Source organism: Calliphora vicina, chromosome 5, assembly GCF_958450345.1.
Source record: "Calliphora vicina chromosome 5, idCalVici1.1, whole genome shotgun sequence".
NCBI lineage: Eukaryota > Metazoa > Arthropoda > Insecta > Diptera > Calliphoridae > Calliphora > Calliphora vicina.
In genome coordinates this window covers 43,498,282-43,525,042 of record NC_088784.1, presented here as the reverse complement: position 1 = coordinate 43,525,042, position 26,761 = coordinate 43,498,282, and the positions used below count along the sequence as shown (strand labels likewise).

The following is a 26,761-nucleotide window of genomic DNA, read 5'->3' as shown; positions in this document are numbered from 1 at the left end:
ATAATATACGAACAAATTTATTTATTCGGATAGCAATAACAAAAATGGATGTAGAAAATATATTACATTACTAAGCTTGACCGTTGTATTAATCATAAAATGATGATATTGTTACGAAATTGTACTTGAATTCAAATATAACGATTTTAACGGCTGATTTAAAAGTTGCATAATGCTTTCAAATAGCAGATGGCAGTGTTATAAATAGTGGCAGAGGTTGCAGTCTTTAGTGAGTTTATCAGAGACGCTATTTGAAGAAACATCAACTGAGTGCCTTAAAGTGTGCTGTATTTAAAAGTGAATTCGTGTAGATTATAAAGTGTGTCTGTAGTTCTCCGAATTTATAAACGTGTATAAAAAAACATTGAGTGACTATTTAATTCTGTTGTTGTTGTACATTTTAAATAAATAAAGAGTTGTTACAATTTTCAAACTACTAAACGGCTTTTATTTGCAATCAAAAGTATCCGGTTTATTTAAAGGAAATAAACCAACTTTTTGAAAAGGTTAAAACGTAACAATATTATAGACATTATAAAATGAAAATTTTGGAGGAACTTAAATAAAATATTTAACACATTGACTGAAATTCAATGAAAAAAGCCAAACAAGTTCACATGAAAAATATTATTTTACTTTTATCCCTAGCAAAAAAGACTGATACACACTATTCAAGCCAATCATTTCTAAATCATTAATTCTCAACAGTTATTTTGGTCAAAATGGTAAACGAAAAATAAGTGAACGTGAACAAATATTTAAAACTTTTCAAAAAAATCCAAATCGACTTTCAAAAAAAAAATGGCAAAAAGATCTGAATATTCATCATCACACTGTGAACATTGAAAGAAAACCAGGTCTAACAGATACATACTTCTATCAAAAAAGCAGCTCGTAAAGTTAAATTCTCTGATACTTTTGTGTTAATGCTGAGTTGATGTCGTATAAAGTTTCAGATCGCAAGGCGGAAAAGAAGTTAGAAGCAAAAGAACGACCGAAAAATTGAGGTACAATTTTATAAAAAAAATCAACCAATGGCAGACTTTTCACAACTTCCGGGTTAAGATTTTTATGTGGCTTTTTTAAAACAGCCTTAATATTTCTGGCCTTTGGTGGTATTGGTGGTGGTATTCAAATTTTTACCACAGAATGCAAATCCTACTGTCCAGAACTTCGGCCTGTGAAAAGGTATTGGGCTTGTAAAAAAAGTATTAAAGAACATAGGAAAGGTATCCCAAGACATGTCTGATTTTAAGCGTAAATGGACCATCTCGTCCAAAGAGGTAACTATAAAATCTTTAATGTGAGGATTTCCGGATAAATTTATAAATTCCGAGTAATATGCCAATATTTTAATATTTAAATCACTCATTAGAACGCATAACAATAGTCTCTGTTTTTTCAGTTGAGGTTTTCTATGTTCGTACCTAGAACATAAAGTGGACACATATGTTTGGTGAGGTTTAATTGGCAGCGCTCTGAAGAGTAGCTCACTTGGTTCCAAAACATAGGATATGTTATCGCATAGGATGTGTTAATCGCAACATTCGTCCTCTGCTTATTGGCCACATTTACTCTACAGCCATTCTATTGATCTACTGAACGTGTCACCCTTAGAGAAACAAGTATTGTCAATACGTATTTGTTGACCAAACATTATACGTCTAAAGTTTCCAAATACCGGGTACAATGACAGATAAGATGAGCAGTCTCAGTCTTTGAATATGTGTAATCTAGTAGATTTATGGAATATTAATGAATCAAATAAGAACTACAATTTAATGTCTTTATGGCAACACTGATCAACGTACTTACTTACTTAACGGAGTAGATAGAACGATCTAACTGACCTGATCAACGTACCAAAAGTTTAGGTACGAACAAACATTTAAAAACAAACGAGCTTTTTATTATGCAAATTATATCAACACAACGCAGCAGCAACATTTAGCAAAATCAGACAGACAGACAGACAATGGTCATACAAACAGACAAATAAACAAGTACTGATTGACATTCGCATAAGTTAATGGTTAAATGGTAAAACACGTGCCTGTGTGGGCCAAACTTACACACAATCAAGAGTAATGGTTTCTTTGTTTAAGACAACGTAAAGCTCGTACTTACGTTTTTAAGTAAGCAACTCGTTTTATTTTATAAAACAGTCCACGTTAGTCGTCGCACGGTTATGGTACGATTTATTGTAAATAATGCAACCAATTTCAACTAATAGAAGTTTAAGGTTTTCAGTACTAGATTTTCAGACTTGAGCAATGTAAGCAGTACACACTTTAACCTTAATTTTTATTTGTACAGTTTTTCGTTACACTTACTATTGACCAATGAAGAATAATTATATAGACCAGCATGTCTGATAGCGTATATTTATCCTTTGGGGCGGCTATCAGACGTTTCATCAATTTCATGATCCCTTCACTGATTGGCGTGGTTGACGAAACCAGTGTCAGTTTGTCATATTGGGCTGCTGATGCTCACAATCGATATTTTACCCTGTGTGGCGACAATTATCCACATCTGGCAGCAGGTCTAAAATGCAACCGTAACGACAATATGGAAGGAAGTAAGAAGTCAAGTCCCACGCACCCAGTTCGGTGCTTCATAATCTCCGAGACCATACTACCACAACGTTGGTAACGGATTCTTTTGAGACGAATGCGGCTGTAACACAGGCTAGTGGCTACAACAGGCCAGACTAGTCTGCATGCTACTGCTGTCACAATCGATATGTGACAGCAGTAGCCCAATGTGGCGACAATTATCCTCACCTGTCAGCAGGTCTATAAAAGGTACTTATTTTTGTTTGCGATGTCCCAAAAGTAAGCGTATTTAATTTGTTCTGTAATAAGGGATAAATTAAGCGATTTATGTGCGTAGAACATTTTGTTTTGACTGGGCCACGACTCGAACTCACAAAGATTAACAATCAACGACCTAGTTATTTTGTTAAGCGTTAGCAACTGGTTTTTACACATGGGTTTGAAACCAATGAGTCTGGAGAAGGCATGAACTGCATCGATACCAATGGTCGAAAGGATACATCATTGAACGTATGGATGAGCTAGAAACAAGAACGCATCCTGAACTTTGATCAGGAGAACGACACGTAACGGTTCTAAAAATATCCATGGTGACATTGATGCAGATCAATCATTGTTGTGGTTTCAACAAGAAGGTGCCACATGCAACGTGTGCTTTAACAACATTTGATTTATTTTTATGGAGTTATTTGAAGTCAATGGTTTATGCCAATTACACTATACAACAAAATCAAATTTTTTTCAAAATTACAAGGTCCGACCAATAAATGTTGATAGCAAATTTATGTAAAATGTTACGGAAAACATTTTGATAAAATATGTTAACCCTCTAAATCCACAAGGATTGGGTCTTTTTTGTCCATCTTTTAAAAAAGAGCAAAAAACACAATTAAAATGGGAATTTATGGGGTTAAAATGTTCCGCAAAAATATTATCCGTGAAATTTTACTATTAGTCCCTGAATACACCAAAACGGAAAATTCAACCAGAAAGTCAGAAATAAGACCATTTAGTTTTTTAACAAAATCGGCTCCTGTGACCACATTTGCAGATTTCATTCTAAACCTGAATGTGTATTAAATTTGTATCAGTTAGCTGAAAAAAGTTTAGTAAACAATTTAGCAATATCTCAAAGAATTTCACAAATTTCAGCAACAATTAAATCAAATTTAATATATCCATGTTCGTATGGAAAAACTAGGAAAACACGAGAAAACACATTTAACGCTTTTAACATATTTCACTAATTATTAATTTATGTAATTATGCATGCGCATTAAACAAAACATAATTTAAAATAATGTTAAAGATTTCTGGTTCCATTAAACTAATTTTTGGACATTAAAACCGAAAATCGATATCAGTTACCTTGTTTTTTCGAATAATGGTGTTACCTAGTTTTTCCAAAAGAATATTTTTTAATTTATTTTTATATTTTACGGAATTAAGGCAACTTCAGTAATCATTTGTGGTAAAACATTGACTATTTGACTCAGCATGTTAATTTATCACTTGTTTTTACGAAAAAATGGAGTTACACAGTTTTTTAAAATAATACTTTTTCCTTTTATTTTTATATACATATCAAATATAAGCCGAGTTTTTTTCTTTTTAGGTTAAAATTTTGGACCCAGAGAGCTTGTGACCCGAATTTGTTCTATTTCGCTAATTCTCTTCTAATTTTTCTGTTTTTTAAAAAAAATTCATGGAGTTAGCAAGTTTTTACATAAAAATAACTCTTAAATGTGAAACTATATTCAAATATCGATCTGACAGAGTGATAGTAAATGAATCGTACTTTCTAGTTTTTGTGTTATCACAATTTTCACAATAAGTGGAGTTTCCTAGTTTTTCCATACGATCACAGATATGTAGATAGTATCCTTAAATGTGACATAAAACCAAAGTTGGTCACATTATTCATTGTAGTGCAGAGGTTGAAACATTAAAAATTTTGCTAAAATGACAGTTTAACATTTATTCGAATGTCATTTAAAGTACTCTCATACATACATGCTTATAAACAATACAACTCCATAGGCACTTACATATGTATATCTGTTCATATAAATATCCCAGTTGGCCAGTTCTTCAAAACACCCTCAATTCCTCGACGTCATATGAGGTGCTGCCAGAAAAAATCATCAACGACTTTTTTGAAGAAATGTTGTGAAAATTGTGGATGACTAAAAGAGAGACAATGTCGATCAGTTTGTCGTTCATACAATAACAATGAAAATTTCGGCTATAATTTGACAGAAGACCACATTTAAGCTCAAGTTGTCTACGGCGATTTGGCCAACTGGGATGTATTACAAAGAAAATATGTAGACACTTGTTTGTCCATATTGCCCAGTACGCATGAGGTAGCATTTAAATTATGTTCAAAATGACTGTGTGTGGTTCTCGTATAACTAAGACACTCCACAAAAATACCACTTGAGTGAGAAAAGCAAACAATTTAAAACAAAAACTAAAAATGAAATGAAAACATCGTGTTCATATTGTGCTTTCCACTTTAATGTTACACCCACATGGAGATGAAGATGAACAACCATTTAATAACTGGCAAAAACAAATGTACAGGAAAGCGTAAACAAACATTAAATTGGTTTTAACTCCTCCGGCCAAGAGATAAAGAACTACATTCAAATACTTACAACAATTTAATAAAACTTCACTTCAAAGTAATTTTTTTTTTAAAAAAATAAATTACATGTAATCCTGGAAATCATATTTACTTACTTAAATAATCCAACATATATAGGTACATATAGTTTTATTGCCAACAAAGAACAAAATTGATTTTAAAAATTAAAATTCTTAACAAATTCAGAGTGATAATTAAAATATAAAATATTGTACTCAAAAGAATTAACAAAACATTATTTTTATGTGAAATCCCTGTATCTCTAAAAATTTTAAAAATATGTTAAAGGACATATTCTATCGCACTGTATTTTTTTTAAGTTTTTATTTATTCATTTAATCTGCCTAAACCGCATTACCATAAGTAATTAAATCTTTTAACTAAAACTAAAAACTATTTACATACGCAATTTTTTTATATTTTTCTTAGTTTTCTATGTTTGTAAAAGCAAAATGAAAAAAATAAGTATTTGCCGAGATAAAAGAATTTGTACTTCTTATAGGGTCTTAGAGCTTTTACTTGTGATAAATTGGACTAAACGTTTTTGCTCAACACTACAAAACAACAACAAAAATCGAGATAACCGCAATTTTTATCTTTGTAATCAATGTGTTTTTACTTATTGTAAAATCTCAATTTCTAAAAAAGTGAACGTAGAGCCTTTACATGTTAAGCCAGCAATATAAAAAGTGGATACAAGTTATGTAATAATAATTCCGCTATATTCGAAATGAGAAACTAAAAAATCAAGATATTGGACGGAAATCGTAAGAGGAGTCACTAAAAATATTTATAGATGACCATTTTCAGTTTGCATACTTTAGGTCGCGAAATAATTGAAAATGTAGATTTACCGATTTTTGTAAAATGTTTGCATTTGAGAATTATAACATGAATCAGATACAATATCGTGACCTAGCTCAAACGACGTGTATTCGATGGAATCTCAATTTCCTAACAAAAAATATGCAAAAATTTTAATTTGTTACAAAATCGTTTTTACTCTTGGTGGGATGGAACATACATATATTTATCGTAATTCATACGGCTCTCTAAAGTAACTACAAACCAATTTAGATGATACTTTATCAATATACTGTTATACGCGGGCAAAGATTGTGAAATTTTTTGTGGAAATTTTAACTTTGACTGGTCATAACTTTTTAACGCAATTTAGTTTTAATCCAACGAATTTTCGAATTATAAGTTTAAAATGTATTTGCTAGTATAAGTCATTGATGTGCAAAATGTTTTTGTATTAAATCATATACCCTGAGGCCACCAAGATCCTACCATTGGACTATTTCTTGTAGGATTTTCTGATATCAGAAATCGATGCCAATTAGCTGCAATGTACCAATGCCCCAAAGTTAGAACAACTCAGACCACTGCACATATTCAGTTGGATCTATGCGGCAAAAAAATTATCCATTTCATAATTTAAACGACCCCTTGGGTCTCAAGTTTTTTTTTAAAAATCGCCAAAAATCTATTTATAATCCGAATGACCTGATATTTAAAATATAAATAGTCCTTTGGAAAATCTTGAAAAACATACATACTTATGTAGGTAATCACTTCTAAGTTTATATACATATTTATTTTAATTTTGCTCGATATCTTTTTAGTTTTTTATTTATGTCTGGCCTACAGAGATTTTTAAATATCATCTATATATACGCTAAAATTTCGAATACAATACAACTTGCTATCTGTTATCCCATCCCTATAAAAAGTTACACGCATCCAAAGTAGAAACATGTAAAAAATTTCCATATTTTTACTTGTTTTCCAAAACACATTTTACAAAAGGGAGCAAGGTTTGTGGAGCTGCTGATGAATAAATATAAGCTTTTTGTATAAGTAGTTGGTATTGGTGAAAACCTTAAGACTTGAAGATTAATAGTTTAGTGAAAAGAAACTAACTTTGTATGTATTTAAATAAGATATAGTTTTACACAAATATGGAGCTTCATTAAAAATCGGTATTTTACCTTTTTAGAATTTTTTACTCAAACCTATTTTTTTTTTAAATTGACAAAGTTTGTATAGGTCTGAGGTAGGGATGCCAATCCCGAAATCCCGATTCGCTTAAGTGAGCCAAGTTTTACTTTACACGCTTTTGAAGTAGATTGTCCTTTGGAATAATATACAAATTTTATATAGTCCCGAAGAACATTTTTTTCTACAAAAGAAAAAATATAGGGATTTTTTGGAAAAAACCGTAAAAAATACGGAAATTTTTTCAAGTTCCAACTTTTGATGCATGTATCTTTGGTGACCCCCACTCTTTGGTGCCCCCCACTGAAATTGTCCCTTTTGAAAGGACTTTTTTGACTTTCTCGAAATAAGGGTCAAATTCACTCCTAAAGAGAGGAACTATAGGGCTAATATCTTCCACAAAAATTATCCAATAAGAATTCTCTCAGACATTAACTTACAACATATTTTTCAGTTAGTATAAACTTTGACCCATTATAAAAAAAATTCAGTCATGCTGGACTATAAGTCTATTCCACAAAAATTATCTCCTTACCATGAATTTCAGAATTATAGGGTCGCTATTCTGTTCCAATCAAAAAGTCTCCATTTGTCGGACAGTGTAATTTTCTTCTAATAATTTTCTGATAATTTCAACTAACTTGATAATTTTTTTTTGGTAGAGAAACCAATAAAACAAAAATATATGATAAGTTTTTTGGCAAATTGTAAGAATTATTTGGATAATTTGATAAATTTATTGTCAAATCAACACATAAATAATATTAAACTTTAGATCTCGGAAGGCACCTACATAAAAGTTTAGGAATTGTTGTCATTCATTTATACAAAAAAATAAAATGTAAAAAATGGCAATTCATTTTTGAAACAAGTACTTTTATTTATGTTAATGGCAAATAAACTTCCAACAGTTCATCATTCCATGTCATGTAATAATTCAAAAGTAAAAAAAGTTACAACTTCCTGAATTGATTAGGCTTCGTCCGATTGTGTCTGCGGGGCCAAAATCAAAATATTTCCAAATTATTTCTATTATGATCTTGTCCATTGTTTAATGCGATCGAAAACAAAAGAATGAAAAATGCATTTAAAATAAAAAAAATGTTGCATTCAGTGAAATACTAGTGTTTTACTTGTCATAACTAACTGTTGCAGGTACACGTACTTGTGTGAATGTGTGTGTAGCTAACGAAAAAATAAAAGTGAACCATTCTCACAAATCACTCAGTGCAGCATAAAAGTGACAGAAAGTTTATCTCTTGGCTGACGTTACAAGACATAATTGTAAAGTACATTACTTACATCTTATTCGGCGCCAAAACTATTTGCACACCAGCTATAAAAATACCAAGTGTTAGCCAAACTCCTTAACTTAAATCATGGTAAATACTCCTGTATCTTGTAAATACATAATCATACAATACAATACAAGTACATACACTCTAATACTCGTACGTAGATATATCCATCCATCCATTCGTCCATACATAAATATAATTGTAATGGCTTTAGATTTTTTATGTTAAATAACAACCAAGTTACTGAATGAGTGACTAAATGAACAACGTTGCAAGTAAATCGATGTGTATGTATGTTAGTAACTGTGGGGCAACAGGTAGCCCCACATGAATTGTTAATGGACACAAACGAGTGCGAAATATTAATTAAAATTATGGCCTGCAGCCTGCAGGTAATGAGTATTTTATTTTACTTACATTCTATCTAACTACAAATATGTATTGGTATGCGTAAATGTATGTCTGCAAATTTACTTGTTTTTTTTTTATTTAAAATATAATTTTCTAACTACTCTCGCCACATTCACCAAGTAAAAGTTTTCAAGTTTTCCCTTTTTAAATCGACATTCTTATTTATGTACTTCTATGACCTTGATTTAGTACACAAAGATAAACAAACAAGGCGTTTTAGACGACTTTTGTAAAAAAAATTCCACAATATCCATCAATATAATTAACTTTAAATGCACGAAATGGAACTTTGCCAGAATAACTCACAACCAACTAGTCTACCGGGGCACCTATATCGAAATATTAATAGTACAAGTAAATCATAAAGTACATGACCTTTGACCTGCAACTATAAACAACTGATTCAGATTGTAATTTTGGAATATTTTTCTGAAATCATTAATGAGACTTAATGCTTCCCAATTATAGGAATCTATGGTGCCATTTTGATTACAATTTTTCTAATATTGAAAAACTTTCGATTTAATTCACGATTTTTTCAATTTCTTTTAAATTTAATGTTTTTTCCCACCGGTTAGCCACGGCTTACCGCTGCACCATAAATTACATTGTTCGTTAACTCAATTACTACTGCGAATATCCTATTTGCAATACACATTGCTAATTCGATATGGGAGCTTTTCATTTTCGTTTAGAGCTTTTAATTAATTGTTTTGTTATTTGCTGGTGTATGAGGAAAATCACAAATGTTTATAGCCTATAAATAATTAAGGTAATATGTAATTTATGCCAGAATGTGTTAAAAATAATACAAATTAAACCAAAATTTAGCAATTTTTTTATTATGCCAAGGCAACTGGATTAGAAAAGTTATCACAAACTATGAAAGAGTTGCAGAAATTTTTCACAAATATATGTTTTTCTAGAGTTATATTTTCGAACTTGGATATTATTCTGCATAATCACAATTTTATGAACCAAAATATATCTAGTATTATAACCTCAAAAAATATCCTTTGATACATATTTCACCTTACATATGGATATTTCAAATGTTAAAATATTAAATAATGTCTCCTGCATAAAAATAACATTTAACCCAAAAACACATTTTGAAATCTACGAAACATTATTTTTCCAAAATCTAAAACCGCGTGCTTCATACAGTTATCTAATTGTTTGAGTTTAAATATTGGATCAGCTCTCGTAGGACAAATATTATTGTCAAATTCACGAGTGTTTGTTGTTGCGAATGCAACAGCAAGCTTAAAAGCAACAATAACATCTGGCAGACTTTGACACATCCAGCAAACATAAACAAAAACAAATGACATGTGCTATTTGTAAATGTTGTACATACTTGTTGTAGAATCGCTCTCACCTTATAATGATTACGCCTTGGGAGCACTGATGATAGATTTGCGATTTGCAGATTTTTGTCCTCATAATGACGATTTTATGAATAAAACCATTTAACTAACAAATAGAATGAATAACATTTTAACGTCAAAATATAATCCAAATTTAAAGTGCTTAAATTACTTGATTTTAAGAATCTATTGAATCAAAATAATAAATGTTTGTTGTGAAATTTTAAATTTCTATTGAAACATTTTTAGTTCCGCCATTGAGGATATTGTGGTACCAATCATGTTTGTAAGTTATTAAGGATTTACAGAAAGTTTATTTCAACAGACAGACGGATATCGCTATATCGACTCCACTATCTATTAGTGATATAACTAATTTTGGCGAAAGTTTTATTTTTTTAGGTCATTTGGAATCAAAAGCATCACGCACCAACTCCAATTTCTAAAATAAACCAAATTTTTATTTTCTGAAAAATTATATAAATAATTTTTTTTTTTGCAAGTTTAAGGGATACTTCCCTTATTTAAAAACTATATTTTGAAGTACGTCCGCAATTATTATTAAAATAAAATATATTGTGTTTCAAAATAATTGAAAATATTTCATGAAAAACTTTAGTCCGTTTGGTGCGTGAACTTTTTTAACAACCGCGAAAAAATAATAACGTGGTTTTTCATATTTTTTAATGCTCTATTCGACTATGCTATGCCAATTTGCATATTTGCAAAAAATGTCAATAGATATAGAATATATCGTCCCCTCAATAAAACAATATACCATTATTGCATAATAAGAATCTACATAACTGATTCTATATGTGGTCAAAATTTTGTGAAATTCTATGTCCACAAAGTGGGTCAAAAGAGCAATTGAAAAATAAATCTTTTATTTTAGATGTCTACCAACACAAAAATTTTAAACTCAATTATTTCGAAATGGGAAAAAAATTATACACTCTTGTTTTATTAAGGGGACGCTATATGAAGTAGCAAATGACAAACATATATATACTAGGGTGGTCCTTAATAAACGAAAGTTGGATTTTTGCAAGTCTCACCCCCCAGTTTGATGAACATTGGTAAAAAATCATACTGAAAAAATTTTAGGAAAATCGGTTGGGGTTAAGACTCTGAAGTTTTAAGATGCATTTACAAGGAGAAAAAATGCAATTTTTCAAGTTTTTGCAAAAATTTTGACATTAAAAAATTATTTTGCAATTTTTTTCAATTGTCTCAAGCCACTAGAACAAGAAATGTAGGAACAAAATTAAGATATTTTGAGAAATATTAAAAGAAAAGCTCATTTTTACTTAAAATATATTCATATTTACTTGTATATGAGTTTTAGTCTTCGTAGGATACCGTTAATCTATTCGCAGGAATGACCAAAAATATAAAATTTTTTTAACGGTAGTTTCAAAACTCCATTTTAAAATTTTTAAAAATTTTGTTAAGCTAATTTTAAAATTTTTTTGTCATCGCATTGGGATTTATTGAGAATATAATAGGAAATAAAAATATGAAAAAAGTATGACAATTAGGGTATTCGAATTATTCGATTTTTCTCTTGTTCGAATAAAACGAATAATTCGAATAAGAGATTTTAACTTGTTCGAATAATTCGATCACACGTTTAAAATTAATCGAATTATTCGAATAATTTAAATTTTTTTTAAAAAAGTAAAGAATGTAGTTTTGATGTCGGTTTTTTAATATTTTATTGTTAAAGAAAAACAAAAAATAACGTTAAAGTTAACAATTCAAGTATTGATAATGTTAAAAAACATTCGAAAACAAAGTCCATCATTAAATTTTCAACAGAAATATTCTGATCAGATTAACTCCCGAACAATCTATAAAAAAATTGACTTGCAAACCCTTTAGTTTCCGTTTTGGAGCTATGCTTTATACAATATAAACGTATTAAGAACTTTTTTATGTCGTTCATTAATTCGGGTTTTAAATTGAGTAACTAATTCTTTAGTAAATTAATTATTCACTATTTCTAAATTATTTATAACAAATTGTATTATACATCAAGTTCTTTCAACGTTGCCGAATCTTTGCTTAATAAAGTGGTCTTGGGGAGTTACACAATAAAGGGAATCTGTCCAAAGTTTGATGTTTGATATCTTGTCAGTGAACGTGGCTAATTTGAAGTCAGACAGTGCATGATGACGCATTTATAAATACGCAAAAAGTTTATTAACATGTTAGACAAAAATGTTCAACGGATGTTCTTGCAACAAAACGTTAGTTTGCAATATTTGTGTTTATCATTCGATTTATTAAATATTCTGCAACACTTACGTACGCGGTTAATAACATCCATCACTTATATACATATATTTTAAGATCATGGCCTTCATCAATTTCAATGAAGTCATTATAAATTTCATCCTCAATATCACTTTCGACGACCGTTTCAAAATCACATTCTCCATCACATTCAACTCCACTTTAATCTAAGTTAAAATTTTGATTATTAATTGCGATTCTTCTAATATTTCGCCAGCTAAATAACAAATATTTTATTCCGTACCTTTTATTTTCATTGGTTCAAGTCCTAAGTTAAAAATTTTTAAAGATTTGTTTTTAGAATTGTAACATCTTGCAGTAATATTTATATATTTATAGAAGGAGCTATCGAAACACTCATCTACAGTGATCGAAAATCCCTTTGTCTTTAGTTATTTGTCGAATTTCAGAAACAATACAATTTTTGTGAGTCATTATTACTTATTTAAAATTTAAATTATGAAAAATTTTCAACAATTTAATAAATTTAAATATATGTATATGAACATTTATTCGTTTTATTCGATTATTCTACATAAAATTGTTCGAATTATTCGTTATTCGAAAATGGCCATTTTTAAATTGTTCGAATAATTATTCGTAAGAAATTATTCGATTAATCGAACGATCATTAATCGAATGAATACCCTAATGACAATACTTCCTACAGTTTTTCCGTACCTGTGATTTAAATTTTGCGATTTTCGAGAAAAACTAATTATTTGGTCATATTTTTGCGAATGATACCAATTTCCTTAATGTTATGAATTTTAAGTAAAACCTATTCAGAATATTATAGTCCATATAATTTTTAATATAGTCTGAAAGTTTTACCAAAATCGGAAAATGTTAAGCCTTAAACATAACCTTGAAAAACCACTTTAACCCTGAAAACTATCTTGCTGAACTTTTAAAAAATGTATGTATGGTGTATGCAAAAAGGCGCAAAAAATATTTTGTAATCCCAATAGGTTATTGGTATATCATGTGATGACAACAGAACTCTGGAATCAAACGGTATTCTATATTTTTGGGTGCATGAAAGATTTCTCACTTTCCAGATATACTTACAATAAACGCTTTACATGAATCACCCCGGAAAACTTATTCTCACTTATTTCTTAAAAAGTCTTTATTACTGTTATTAAATAATACAAAAAACTTTAAAAATACAAAAAAAAGTTGGCAAAAAATATTCAAAAACAAAAAAGTTATAATTGTTCAAAGTTAGTGAACATAAAAATTAGATTTTTATTTTCTGTAAAAAACACGACATTCGGAGTACATTACCGTGTCTTTGATATGCAATTATTTATTATTTGGACAATTGTCTCTCATACGGAATTGAAACTTTAGCAAAAAACACAAACAAAATGTTGAGTTTAGTCCCCCTAAATTGGCAAAATCTGACACTGTGCACCCCAATGTTTTAACAATGTTTTCTGAATATGAATTGAAACATTTTCAAGTTGAAAAACTAGTATGAGACCAATTTCTGCTTTTGTGAAAAATTTCAAAAAGGTCAGTTATTTTTAAAGATATGTCAACATTCAGTACTTTTAATAACTCCAAAATTATGTTTGTACGAGTATGTTTTATGTTATTCAGAATGTTTCTAATTCTATGTGTTAAACTATTATTGCACTGAGGGCTAAAATCATACAAAATAAAAGTAAAGGGTTTTCTATAGTTTGTTTTCCGGACGAAATAAAACAAAAACAACTTAAAGAAGGATAGAAAAATTTAGCTCTTAAACTAGTTAAATAATGTTAAGTTGCATTATATTGTTCGTACAGAGTAGTGGCTGTAGGTACTACTTATGTATTTGTTTTTTATATATATTTTTTTTTGGTTTTGATTTTACTAAATGTATGTCACCATATGGTTGGGGTTTTTGTATTGGAACTTTTAAAAACTTACCATGAAAACCATTAAATTGTAAAACAGCTTACAAAATAATGATTGCTGCCGCCTGTTGCCGATTTGAAACTGTTGCACCGATTTTGTTTAGTGTGTTTTTCTTTTCTTTTTTCCTTTGATGAAGACAATTGAAGATTACTATTAAGTATTGTTGGTTTTTTTTTTGTTCGTATTGGCGGTGGCAGTTGTTATGGTATTTTGTTAAAGCGACAATATGCGGCTGCTCTTATTATTGTTGCAAATGTTGGTAGGTAATTCTTCAATGAGTGCTATTTGGCAAACTGCAATAAAACAACAGAAAAAAAGGCACACACACTCAACACAACTGATGTAATGCAAGCAACAGCAGCAATAGCAAGCAGCACGGAGACAATAATAAGAAATAAATGTTGCTTTTAATGCAATGACAACTGTTGAACACTTTCCTTATTGCCGATGTTGTTGTTGTTGTTGTTGTTAGTTAAAATAGTTTACGATTTTCTTTTAATTTCTTTCATACACAACTAGATACATTTAACTATTGTTTGTACATTCAACGATCACTGTTTGTTTGTTTGATTGTTTATTTGTTTGATTGTCTGTTTGCAACATCAACGAACGAAACACACTCAGCTAGTTCAGTGCAGTTGCAAGTTTTGTTCAGCTTTTCTTTATGATTACTACAGAAACACAGTCACATACACGTTCAACCATCCATCTAAATTTATTTATTTTTTTTTTATTTTTATTTTTCACTTTTGTTGCATCAACTATTTTTTGATACAGTTCACCAAAACATACTATGCATACATGCATGCATAAGTAAGTATGTATGATGTACGTACGTACGTACGTACGTATGTTTTGTTATTTATTCTCAAAGCCGCAAAGTGTGTCTTGTCTGTATATTTGTGCAACAGCAAAACTGTGCGCAGCAAAAAATGTGTAGAAATAATAAAAATTCATCAAAAATTGTGCAAGTACAAATCAAAATCCAATTTTATATCACACCACATGCGTGTGTGTGCTTGTCTTTGGATACGAAACAATACGTAGTCGTACGTATGTGGGATACGGCGGCGTTTACAATGCGTGACGTACAACTAGGGCGGCAACACAACGGGGCAATGGAAATACGAACGATTCTTATTTATTTATATTGTTATTATAAGTTGTATTATATGTATAATGGTTTATGTTAGTGTAGTTAGTTTTGTTGCTGTTTCTTACTCGATGGAGGTATAGCGCAAGCGCAAACGTTGTCTTCCATAATCCATAAACTGAAAATTTATGAAGCAGAAAGCTTACGCGCTACTTGTTGTATGCAACACCAAAACATACACGATGTGCAAACTTCCCAATTTATTAACTTTAACGTATTTCTGTACCAGCTAGCAAACGTTAATATGTATGTATGTGTGTACATAAGTATACTTAAAACGGTTTAGATTTTGCGCGTAACACAATTTCTTAGGAAGTATTTTTTTAATTCACTTGAAAACAAAAGAAGATAATAATACACACAATAGGACCTTTTAGAAGAAACACAAATTTAAGTTTTTTGTTTTAGCTTTTCACTATCCGCGACAGAGTACTGGCATGGCCATCCTCCGCTTATTAAACCCAAAACATACACAGATCGAATGAGAAAAACATTAACGAAATCTGCGTACTTAATCCGAATCAGATTTTCAATTGTCTCTAATTGACACCACCCGCGGAAAAGCCAGCACAACACATCCGGCAGATCGGGTTCAGTTGCATACAGCAAATGCGTGAGAGTGCAATGTTGTGACGGTGGCTGTCGTGTTCACAATGCTCCGCAATGGATGATATTATTGCAGTTTCTAAATCACAGTGTAAATATTTTGTATATAGTATTTCTTTCTTACAGTGTCACTTTGTCTCTAGGTGCCATGCCCAAAAGTTACAATTTATATGTTTGTTTGTGCAACAAATGAAATGAAAACAAAAAAAAAAAAAAACTACAAACTGTGCACATCCGATAGTGCCAAGTTACAATGTGTGTTATTTATTTATGGCAATTTAATTGGGCGACACCACCGCACTCGAGCATTTACAATTGTCAGCACACACCCTAGCGTGCAAAATCACTTGTTCTCTGCTGCTGGCTGAGAACGGCCGTGTTCGCCTCGCCGTTCACTATGCTGTGCAAGATGTGTCAGTTGTCAGAATAAACGACATTTGATGCCATGGTGACGGCGTGCAAGCATTCATCAACACCGGGTAACACCTTAGACGAGCTTTTGCACCTCTGCTTTGTTTTGTTTGTTTTTAAGTTTTATTTTATTTTGGTTTTTGGCTCATCTGTGGCGTGGGCAAATCTCTAGGAAAACAACAATATGTATAAAAAAAAAATGATTTGATTGCAATTCAGCAAAAACCTCCACTGATAATGGTTAGAAATTCCGTCGTGCAACAATTTATTTTTTCGCACATGTTACATCCCAACTATGCAGCCACTAAGCTCTTTATTTTTATGTTGTCGTTCTGGTTGTTATTGTTGTTGTTTGTGATTGTAACAAAAATTGTTATTGTCTTTTATTACACGTATGAACGTACGTACATATGTACTTATGTGCACCACGTTCAAATGAATGCATGCATGTACATCACTCTTTCCACTATGACAGATAATCACCAATTAATGTGAATACACATGCATTTGTATCTTTTTTGTTTTTTTTTTATTTTGGTTTTTGTACTACATATTTGTGTGTGGAGCACTTTCAAGTGAATTCACACAATTATACACGCAACACTTTTTCATTCAACACTCCACCGTTCGTTGCACGAGCACTATAGATAACGGGCGTAGTGTAGTGCAGTATGTTTTCTTTTTTTTTCTTTTACGTATTACTAGTAGTAATACAAACAATACATTACACACAATCTTCTGTAATAAACAATAAGTAATTTCATTTCAACTGATCGCATCGCCGTGTACAAATCAATGTTATAATCGTTATTATTTGTTTATTATCTCTATTTACTCTACGGCATGCAGCACGGTCTCTAGGATCTTGCAACTTTTAAATATGTACATGCGTCTTGCATGTTACTTTGTTGTCTCGAATGCAACAAACACCATCACCACAAAAAGGTAAACACTTAATGTCACTCACTGTTGAGCATGCGCACAACCGGCAAATGTTTCGTTTTACCTCTTACGATGCAAACAAACGAACTAAATAAACGTATTTTGTAAACAAAGACTACACAAATTATTGTTATTCCAAATGAAAGAATCAAACAAAAAAAACGACGATAGATTGTTTAAAAACAATGAAAACTTAATAGCAAAAATAAATTCAACCGCTAACACGTTTTGCCGCATCACGCGACTACTTGATACTGGACTCGTGCAAGTGTCGCAGAGTTTCGTTTAGTCAGCCGCACAAACTGAAACAAAACAATATCCAACAAAAACACACTTAGATTCGTTTAAGCGGCTAACGAGACTCCAACTCCCCACAACTAAATACTATCGTAGATATTAACACATTAGAGATGAGAGTACAACGATTCAGTTTCGTGTATTAGTGAGCGAGAGCTCCCCATAACATCACTGTTCTATTCTGTTGGGCGCTCTGTTAACGTATATTCGCTGTAGTGTTGCCAGAATTTTTGCTACAGTACATTTATTTAACGATCAACAAAAGCGCTCTGAATTTTTGTTAAATACATACATTGGATGAAATTCTAAAATGATCGAGAATCTTTAAAACTGACGTGGATTCTATTTCATTAGACCCCTTTCCAGAGTTGGCAAAATTGATACCATCGTACTTTTTTTGATACTATTTGATGTTCAAAAGTACCGTGGTACTCCCAAGACTCATTTGATACGCACAAATAATATTGATGCCGACATTGTAAATAATTTCAGAGAAAACTGCAAAAAATTCTATAAAAAGTTTTGTCAAACTTTAAGAGAACGTTTAGATTTCGATGACGATATTTTGGTATAGTTTAACAAATTTTCTCCAGAAAATGTTTTGAGTGGAAAAACTAATAGTATTATTCCGTTTTTAATGAAAATGTTTCCAAACGAAAAAAAACTCATTTGAGTCAATTAACACTCAATATAGGGCATTGGCTGATATAACTGAAATTAAACATTTAGTTAATGAAAATATATGTATGTAATTTTTAGTAAAGGTATCGCGACTAAAAAACGAATTAAATGACTTAATATTTTATTAAAATTGGTTTTACGCTAAATTCCCAATTTTATTGATAAATTCACTGAAATTTATTGTTGGGGGATAAGCTAGTTCCTATGCGCATTTCACTGGTTGCTTAGGCCGGATCATCAGAAAACCTTTTCCTAAAAGGCTTTAGAAAAACTAAAGATAATATACAAATAAAACCATTGAGTGATTGAGAATTAATGACACTCAAGCTTTATTTGTAAAAATATCGAAGCTTAAACAAAACTTCAACAATAAACAGTGATTTTATCTTTTCTTACATTTCCTTACTACAATTGGTAGGTTTCTTAAATAAATTTAATAAATTTATCGTTAAAAGGTTAAAATTAATGTTTTCTGACATTTCTAGAATTATGACTGGAATTTTGTCTATACCTCATTCATCGGCTAATGTCGAAAGAGTATTTTCAATTCAAAACATTATAAAAGCAAAAGAAAGGAACAAACTTCATTGCAAAACATTGTCTAATCTTATTCAAACCAAAGATTTACTTAAATCTTCAAATACTTGCTGTTTCAATTTAAATGTTTGCAACAAATTATCCAAAAATACATAAAAATTGTATATACTTATGATCTCAATTTGTTTTATTTTATTTATATAATTTTTGTTTTTAGAAAATATGTCTACATGAATTATAAAAGATTATTTCATAAACAAAAATGTTATCGTCATAATATTAATAGGCAAGTCGATTTCTTTAGATCCCTTTTACGATCACATTATACTTTCAATTTGGGCAAGAAATATACCATTTTAAAGGGATTTATTCACAGATGTGCAGAATATATTTTTTATTGAAATCGGTTCAGTTTTTTAGGAGTTGTAAGCGTTTAAAGATGTTACTAACACATATGCAAAAACGTGTACATGTGAACCTTAAGCTACAAAGTAAACAAAGCAATGCGTGTTTGTCCAATTTGTTGTTGTAAATAAATAAGAGAAACAATTAAACAGTTGTGATTTCGCTCTGTTTTAAGTGAGAGTTGTTATAGAAAACAAAGAAGAAGACTTTGTATATTTTGAAGGTGTTTTTTTTATTTTCTAACTCCCATATGCATAAACAATTTTTAAATTTATCAAAGGTTTATAAAACAAAATTTCCATTCAAAATTTGTTTTATAAACCTTTGACAAATTTAACAAGTAAGAGCGCTATATTCGGCTGTGCCGAATCTTATATACCCTTCACCAAATTATACCTTAAAATTTTAAATATTTTTAAGTAAACAAAATTTAATTTTTTGGAAAAAAAATTTTTTCGATTATTTTTTTTTTTAAATTTAAAAAAAATTTTTTTTTTGTCTTTTAAATTTTTTTTTGAAAAAAAAAATTCGGGTTAAAATTTTTTTTTTCCGATTTTGACCCATTGTAGGTCCAACTTACTATGGTCTTATATACGTTGCAAATGTCTTTCAAATATCTATCATTAGATATCCATATTGTCTATATTAATGCCTTAGTAATACAGATATAGATCAAAAATAGGTCAAAAATCGAGGTTGTCTTGGTTTTTTCCTCATATCTCAGCCATTTGTGGACCGATTTTGCTGATTTTAGATAGCAAAATTCTCGAAAGCATGTCTGACAGAATTATTGAAGATTTGGATCCCGAAGATATCTGGGGTCTTCAGAAAATTGATTTCAACAGACAGACAGACGGACATGGCTTAATCGACTCCGCTATCTATAAGGTTCCAGAATATATATACTTTATAGGGTCGGAAATGAAAAATTTAGAAATTACAAACGGAATGACAAACTTATATATACCCTTCTCACGAAGGTGAAGGGTATAAAAACTGTTTATGCATATGGGGGTAAATATATAATTGTACATAATTAAATAGTTATTTTATAATATGTGCAGAACTAAAATTGTGACGGTTTTCAAACTTCATACGAATCAATTAATCAAAAATGGGACGGGTCGGAAAAAATGGTAAGTCGCCTCCCATACAAAGTAAATAGTTGTTTCTAAATATTTTGTGAACTATAATTGCAAGATTCTTCAAACTTAGTCTACATGGCTCTTTTATAATTTTGCATAGTTTCGCTGAAATTGTTCGGGATTGGAATAGTGGGCGTGGCACAACCTTTACAAAGTATATAATTAATTTCGAATATCTGTAGAACTATAATTGTAAAAGTGTTTAAACTTTTATCGAATTAATTTCGTATTACTGTGCTGAATATAGACGGAATTAGATTAGAGGGCATAGCACTCAAAATAGGAGGGTTCGGAAAAGGAGGTGAGTCACCTCCTATACAAAGTAATAATTGCAAGGTTCTTCAAACTTTGTCCGCATAGCTCTCTTACCATTTTACACAGATTGACTGAAAATGGTCGGGATTGCATTAGTGGTTGTGGCACAAAGTAAATAATTAATTTTGAATATCTGGAGGACTATTTTTCTAATAGTATTTAAACTCTGTATCAATCAAAAACGAATTTATTCCTGTTCCCTGTTCGAAATTTAGCTAAGCATGATCGGCTTAGTAGGAATGACCCCTTCCTTATAAAGGAAAGTTAAAATAAAGCTTGATATTTACATAAAAGTTTTAAAAATGGGTGGGATCAGAGCAGTGGAGTGGTGTCTCCCATACAAAATTAGTTAGTTATATTCGAATATCAAGTGAACTGTAATTGAGAGATTCTCAAATTTTGTATGTGTTATTTTCATATTTCCATTCATATTTTTTTAATTTTACTAGGGTAGGGGTAGCGAAGTGCACCGGGTTATGCTAGTAATTATAATTAAACAGAACTGAATTAAATTTTAAGTTATTATTATTTCTATGCTTTAAATGAATTGTTATACGTTTTTCTTGTTGATTTGTTGTTAATAAATATTAAAAAAAAAATTGTTTTAGTACTCTGGGGTCCAAAAAAGTACTATCAGTAAAATATTTTGATACCGAAAGAAAACATCATTTACCATCCCTGCCCCTTTCACTCTAGGCAATTTAGTTGCGCAAGTCTCTTGTGTTTGTAGATCAGAGAACCCCATTTCATAGCACAATTTTGCAAGCTAACCACATACATATTCTTATTCTCTTTGATTTAGTAGTGACTGAGACAGCGACGAATGAATATACTGTATTACTATTTTTTATTTTTTTTTAAATTTTTGTTCATAATCACTGAAAGAAATATTTGGATTGTTTAATATATTTCGAACTTTAAAAAATCATTAAAGATTTGTCTGGGTTTTCACCTCAATTTACTTCTGTGAAAATTTTTTTTTTCAGATTTGAAGAAAAAAAATATTTTGCATATTTAAAAATTTGCCAAAAATGATTAATATCGAACTCCCCATTAATGAGCTATGATGGTATGTCGCCGAAAATTTGTTGACTTGATTATTATTAACAAATAAAGCCTTAAAAATATTGGCATCTTTTATTTAGTTCACTAAACTTTTCTTTCAGTCGATCTCTTTTGCGCTCACCAACACAAACACAGTTTTAGCTTTGGACATCTCTGATGTAATTGTAATTGTTATTATTGTTATTTGTAATTTATTGGTAATTGTAATTGACATTTTCCAATTAGAATTACATGTAATTGTATTGTAATATTCAGTTTTTTTAGTTGTTTGAAAATATTTGAGGTTAATGTGAAAGGTATTTTCAAGCTGTATCCATATACATATGTATGTATATTCCAATTATATACATACATGATTTTTCTTAGAAATATTTATATTGAATGTAAATCTAAACAATTACAAATTTACTTGGTTTTAAAAATATGTAGTTTGTTACTTTTATCAATATTCGTACATAATATTTCATGAGAAGTAAATACTCGTACTGCGCAAACAAATTTTAATTTGAATGTATTTATTATACCATTATTATGTCATTCCTTTCATTCAATTGTCTGTAGCTCCCAAATAACTAACATACATATGTACAATGTATATGATTCAAAAATCAATTGTATATTCGCTACAGTCCCGGTTCGGTTGCAATTTAAAATCGAGAAAATCTTTATCTAGAATACTAAACTATATTAACACAAAGTCTGGTTATGTTTTAACTTATATTTATACTGTCGGATAAAATTATTTTTATATGAAAACTGTCAGTTTAACATAACTATGAACCAGAGACCGAAAATAAAGGGTTCACTTTCATTTCAATGGTAAATTCTCATTCGCAGCCATTTAAAAATTATTTTTTGTGATATATCACTGAGCGAGTGATTTATTAGGGAAAATTTTAGGTTAGGGGTTGAGAGAAACAAAAAAAAAAACAAACATAAATAATCTAGATGAGTGATTTATAATTAATTTTTGTTCGTAAACATGAAAAATAAATCGCAAAAATTCATTTGATGAAAATCAACGCTTAAATATATAAAATTTAGCAAAAGATTTATAACAAATTAAAAAAATCTCATTACTGTTACTCAGACCTCATTACTTCATATTCTTTCCATAATTTGTTAAAAAATACTAATACAGGTAAGCCTCCATTTACGCGAATTCGATATAACGCGAACTCAAATTAGCAACTATTTTTTTCAAATACGCGACTTTTTTTACACGATTTTTATATAACGCGGCAAAAAACAACAAGAAACGAAAAAAACACAAGCGAATAACAGATTTTTTTTTTGAAAACTTCGTTAATTTTTATGAATTTTTTGTTATGTTTTGATCTCTTTTATGTATTAGAATATTTTGTTTTTTTAATTGACATTTTTTCCTTAATTTTCGATAAGAAATTATTTTTATAGTTGAGTTTTTATACCCTTCAGCTTCGTGAGAAGGGTAATTTCTACATTTTTCATTTCCGACCCTATAAAGTATATATATTCTGGATCCTTATAGATAGCGGAGTCGATTAAGCCATGTCCGTCTGTCTGTCTGTCTGTCTGTCTGTCTGTCTGTCTGTCTGTCTGTCTGTCTGTCTGTCTGTCTGTCTGTCTGTCTGTCTGTCTGTCTGTCTGTCTGTCTGTCTGTCTGTCTGTCTGTCTGTCTGTCTGTCTGTCTGTCTGTCTGTCTGTCTGTCTGTCTGTCTGTCTGTCTGTCTGTCTGTCTGTCTGTCTGTCTGTCTGTCTGTCTGTCTGTCTGTCTGTCTGTCTGTCTGTCTGTCTGTCCGTCTGTCTGTCTGTCTGTCTGTTGAAATCAATTTTCTGAAGGCCCCAGATATCTCCGGGATCCAAATCTTCAACAATTCTGTCAGACATACTTTCGAGAATTTTGCTATTTAAAATCAGCAAAATCCGTCCATAAATAACGGAGATATGAGCAAAAATCCGAGACAACCTCTGAAAATTTCATCAAAAAACACAATGTATTGCATGCTTTGACAAAAAAACAACAAAACGTATGCTTGGGTGTGCAAGCTTTGTGTATTTGGTTTTTTTTTTGTTTTTTGTTTCTTTTGGCGTTGTTGTTGTTTTTTATACAACTAAAAGTTTGTTTGGTTGTGTGTTGGTTTTTTTGACAAAAAAGCAACAAAACGTATGTTTTTGGATGTGCATGCTTTGCGTATTTTGTTTTTTTTTGTGTTTTGTTTCTTTTGGCGTTGTTGTTGTTTTTTATACAACTAAACGTTTGTTTGGTTGTGTGTTGGTTTTTTTGACAAAAAATCAACAAATCGTATGTTTGAATGTGCATGCTTTGCGTATTTTGTTTCTTTTGGCGTTGTTGTTGTTTTCTATACAATTAAACGTATGTTTGGATGTGTGTTGGTTTCATTGCCTTGCGTATTTTGTTTTTTCTTTTGGTGTTTTGTTTCGTTTGGCGTTGTTGTTGTTTTTTGTGTTCTTGATAAATTTAGGATGCTGTACGCTGAAAGTGGGCAATGTACATACATATATACTAATTATAAAAAATAATAATGCATCCACAACAAAGGTGAAGGGTATATAAGATTCGGCATAGCCGAATATAGCACTCTTACTTGTTTTACTTTACTTTTGTTTTAAGTAAGTTTAAATGCAATCGGATGTAACTACATTTTTATTGTTTTTACAGGGTACGTTATAAAATCAATAATATTAGAGTATTCTTTGCAATTGTTCAATCAATCAAAAATTCGAATTTGAATTTTTGTGTAGTTACGTCCGCTTTCATTTAAGGTGACGATATGTACATATGTGTTTTCTATATAACGCGATTTTTAGGTCCCAATTTCTTTTTTCTTATATGACTGATGTATTATTTTACGCGAAATAAAAAATTATTGGCCCCACAAAAGCATTTCGTTCTAAATTAGAACCTCGTTTTACTCGAATTTGATTTACACGCTATTTTTTTGGGCCCAACAAACCGCGTAAATGGAGCCCTACCTGTAATATGTTATTGTATGTAAATAAAAGAGAAAGTAACAGTTATTAAGAACAAGATCAAATGAAATGTTTTCTCACATCAAATCATTAAAAAACAACAAAAACAAATAAAGGTCATGCCAAACTATTTAAATAGAAATCATTTTATAACTGTTATTTTCAGTGATTTATTTTTATCACAAAAATATAAATCACAATTTGGGTTTGTTGGTATATGGACGAGTTATTTTCGATCTCTGCTATAAACATAACAAGTAAAACATTGTAATTTATATTTTTCAATTACTACACATTGCACATTAGGTCAAATGACACCTTTTTCTGTGCAAAAGTGTTAAAATCAAAGTGCTGTTTTATATTTGTTTTTGTTGTTTTTTAATTGGAAACACTTCAAATAAAAGACTCCTGTTTTTTGTTTGACTTAAATTTCAAGAACCGTTACACAGCTATGCGTCAATGTCAATAGAAGTAATTTATTTTATAAATGTGCTTACAATTTCAGTAAATTGCGTGTTTCTCGAATTGTGTTCGTAATAATTCATGTGTATAAAATGGAAAATAAAGAGACAAACAAGTATAAATGTATTTAATTAAAGCTGCATTATATATATGTCGCTATACCTCAAAATAACTCATTTTCCTACATAACCTCAAAACGATAAAATTTATCCAAAACTTTGACTTTTCGTAAGCCATAAAAAATTGTGACCCCATTTGACCTCTTTCAAATTTTACTGATAGATTAAAGAATAATTAATGAGTTATTAGCAATTTATCTCAAATTGCGATTTTTTGCGTTTTAGGAGTAATGCCTCTTTAATTCAGTTAACCTCTGTATAAAAAACTATCTATTTGAAATATGACGACAAGAATGCAGAACAAAAGAAAAAAAATTATGCCGTTTTTAAATAAAGTTAACATATTATCAGATGAAGTGGAGAAGCATATAACGCAAACAATAAATTTTTTATACCCTACACCACCATATTGGGTAGGGTACAATGCGTTTGTGCAGACATTTGTTACGTCCACAAATATTAGTCTAACACCCACCATAATTTGGTATAAATAATTTTATCGGCCCAAGGATGAAGCCTATTGAAACTGGCTGACATCCCTCTATTATTCCACCTATCCCCCTTACAAATGTCCTACTGAAATTGGACTTTATCGGTCATAAATGTTTAATTTATATAGGTACCAACAAAAATTAGTTTTATATATACGGAATTCATGTCACCTAATTTTCTTATGATCGGTCCATAATTAATCATAGCTCCCATATAAGATCAGCTTCCGAAAATCACTTTAACGTTCATAAATCTCTTAAAAATGTTGGTATACATATAAAATTCAACAGAAATAACTTTCATATAGAAATTAATCATACGACCTAATTTCATAGCGATCGGTCCACAATTGGTCATAGTCCACTTCCGAAAATCTTTCAAGAATATAAATTATTCAAATTTTAAAAGAAAAATGGTAAAGGCAAATGAGACCCTTGCCAAAGTTTCGTTGCAATCCATTTTACTGCATATGGCTGAAATAATTGTTGAGATGCAACGGAAGCGGAGAAGACGAATTTTCCGACTTAATATAAAGCTGTTGATATTTCAGATCCGGAAACGTTCCACACTTCCACCTGAAGTAATTGAATTATTATGTTGCAGTGAACCAATGAAAGAATTTCACCTTAGCCACCAAGACGATGAAATTAATGAAAGTGAAGAG

At 30.4% G+C, this 26,761-nt stretch overlaps 1 long non-coding RNA gene across 1 annotated transcript in view; it reads right to left on the bottom strand.

Moving 5' to 3' along the window:
• LOC135960399 (uncharacterized) overlaps window positions 1-14,800 on the bottom strand; it is a 71,096-nt gene extending 56,296 nt beyond the window's left edge. Inside the window, exon 1 of the long non-coding RNA XR_010576575.1 lies at window positions 14,507-14,800. This is a non-coding gene — a long non-coding RNA (uncharacterized LOC135960399). The remainder of the gene's footprint in view (window positions 1-14,506) is intronic.
• Between the last annotated feature and the right edge of the window lie 11,961 nt (window positions 14,801-26,761).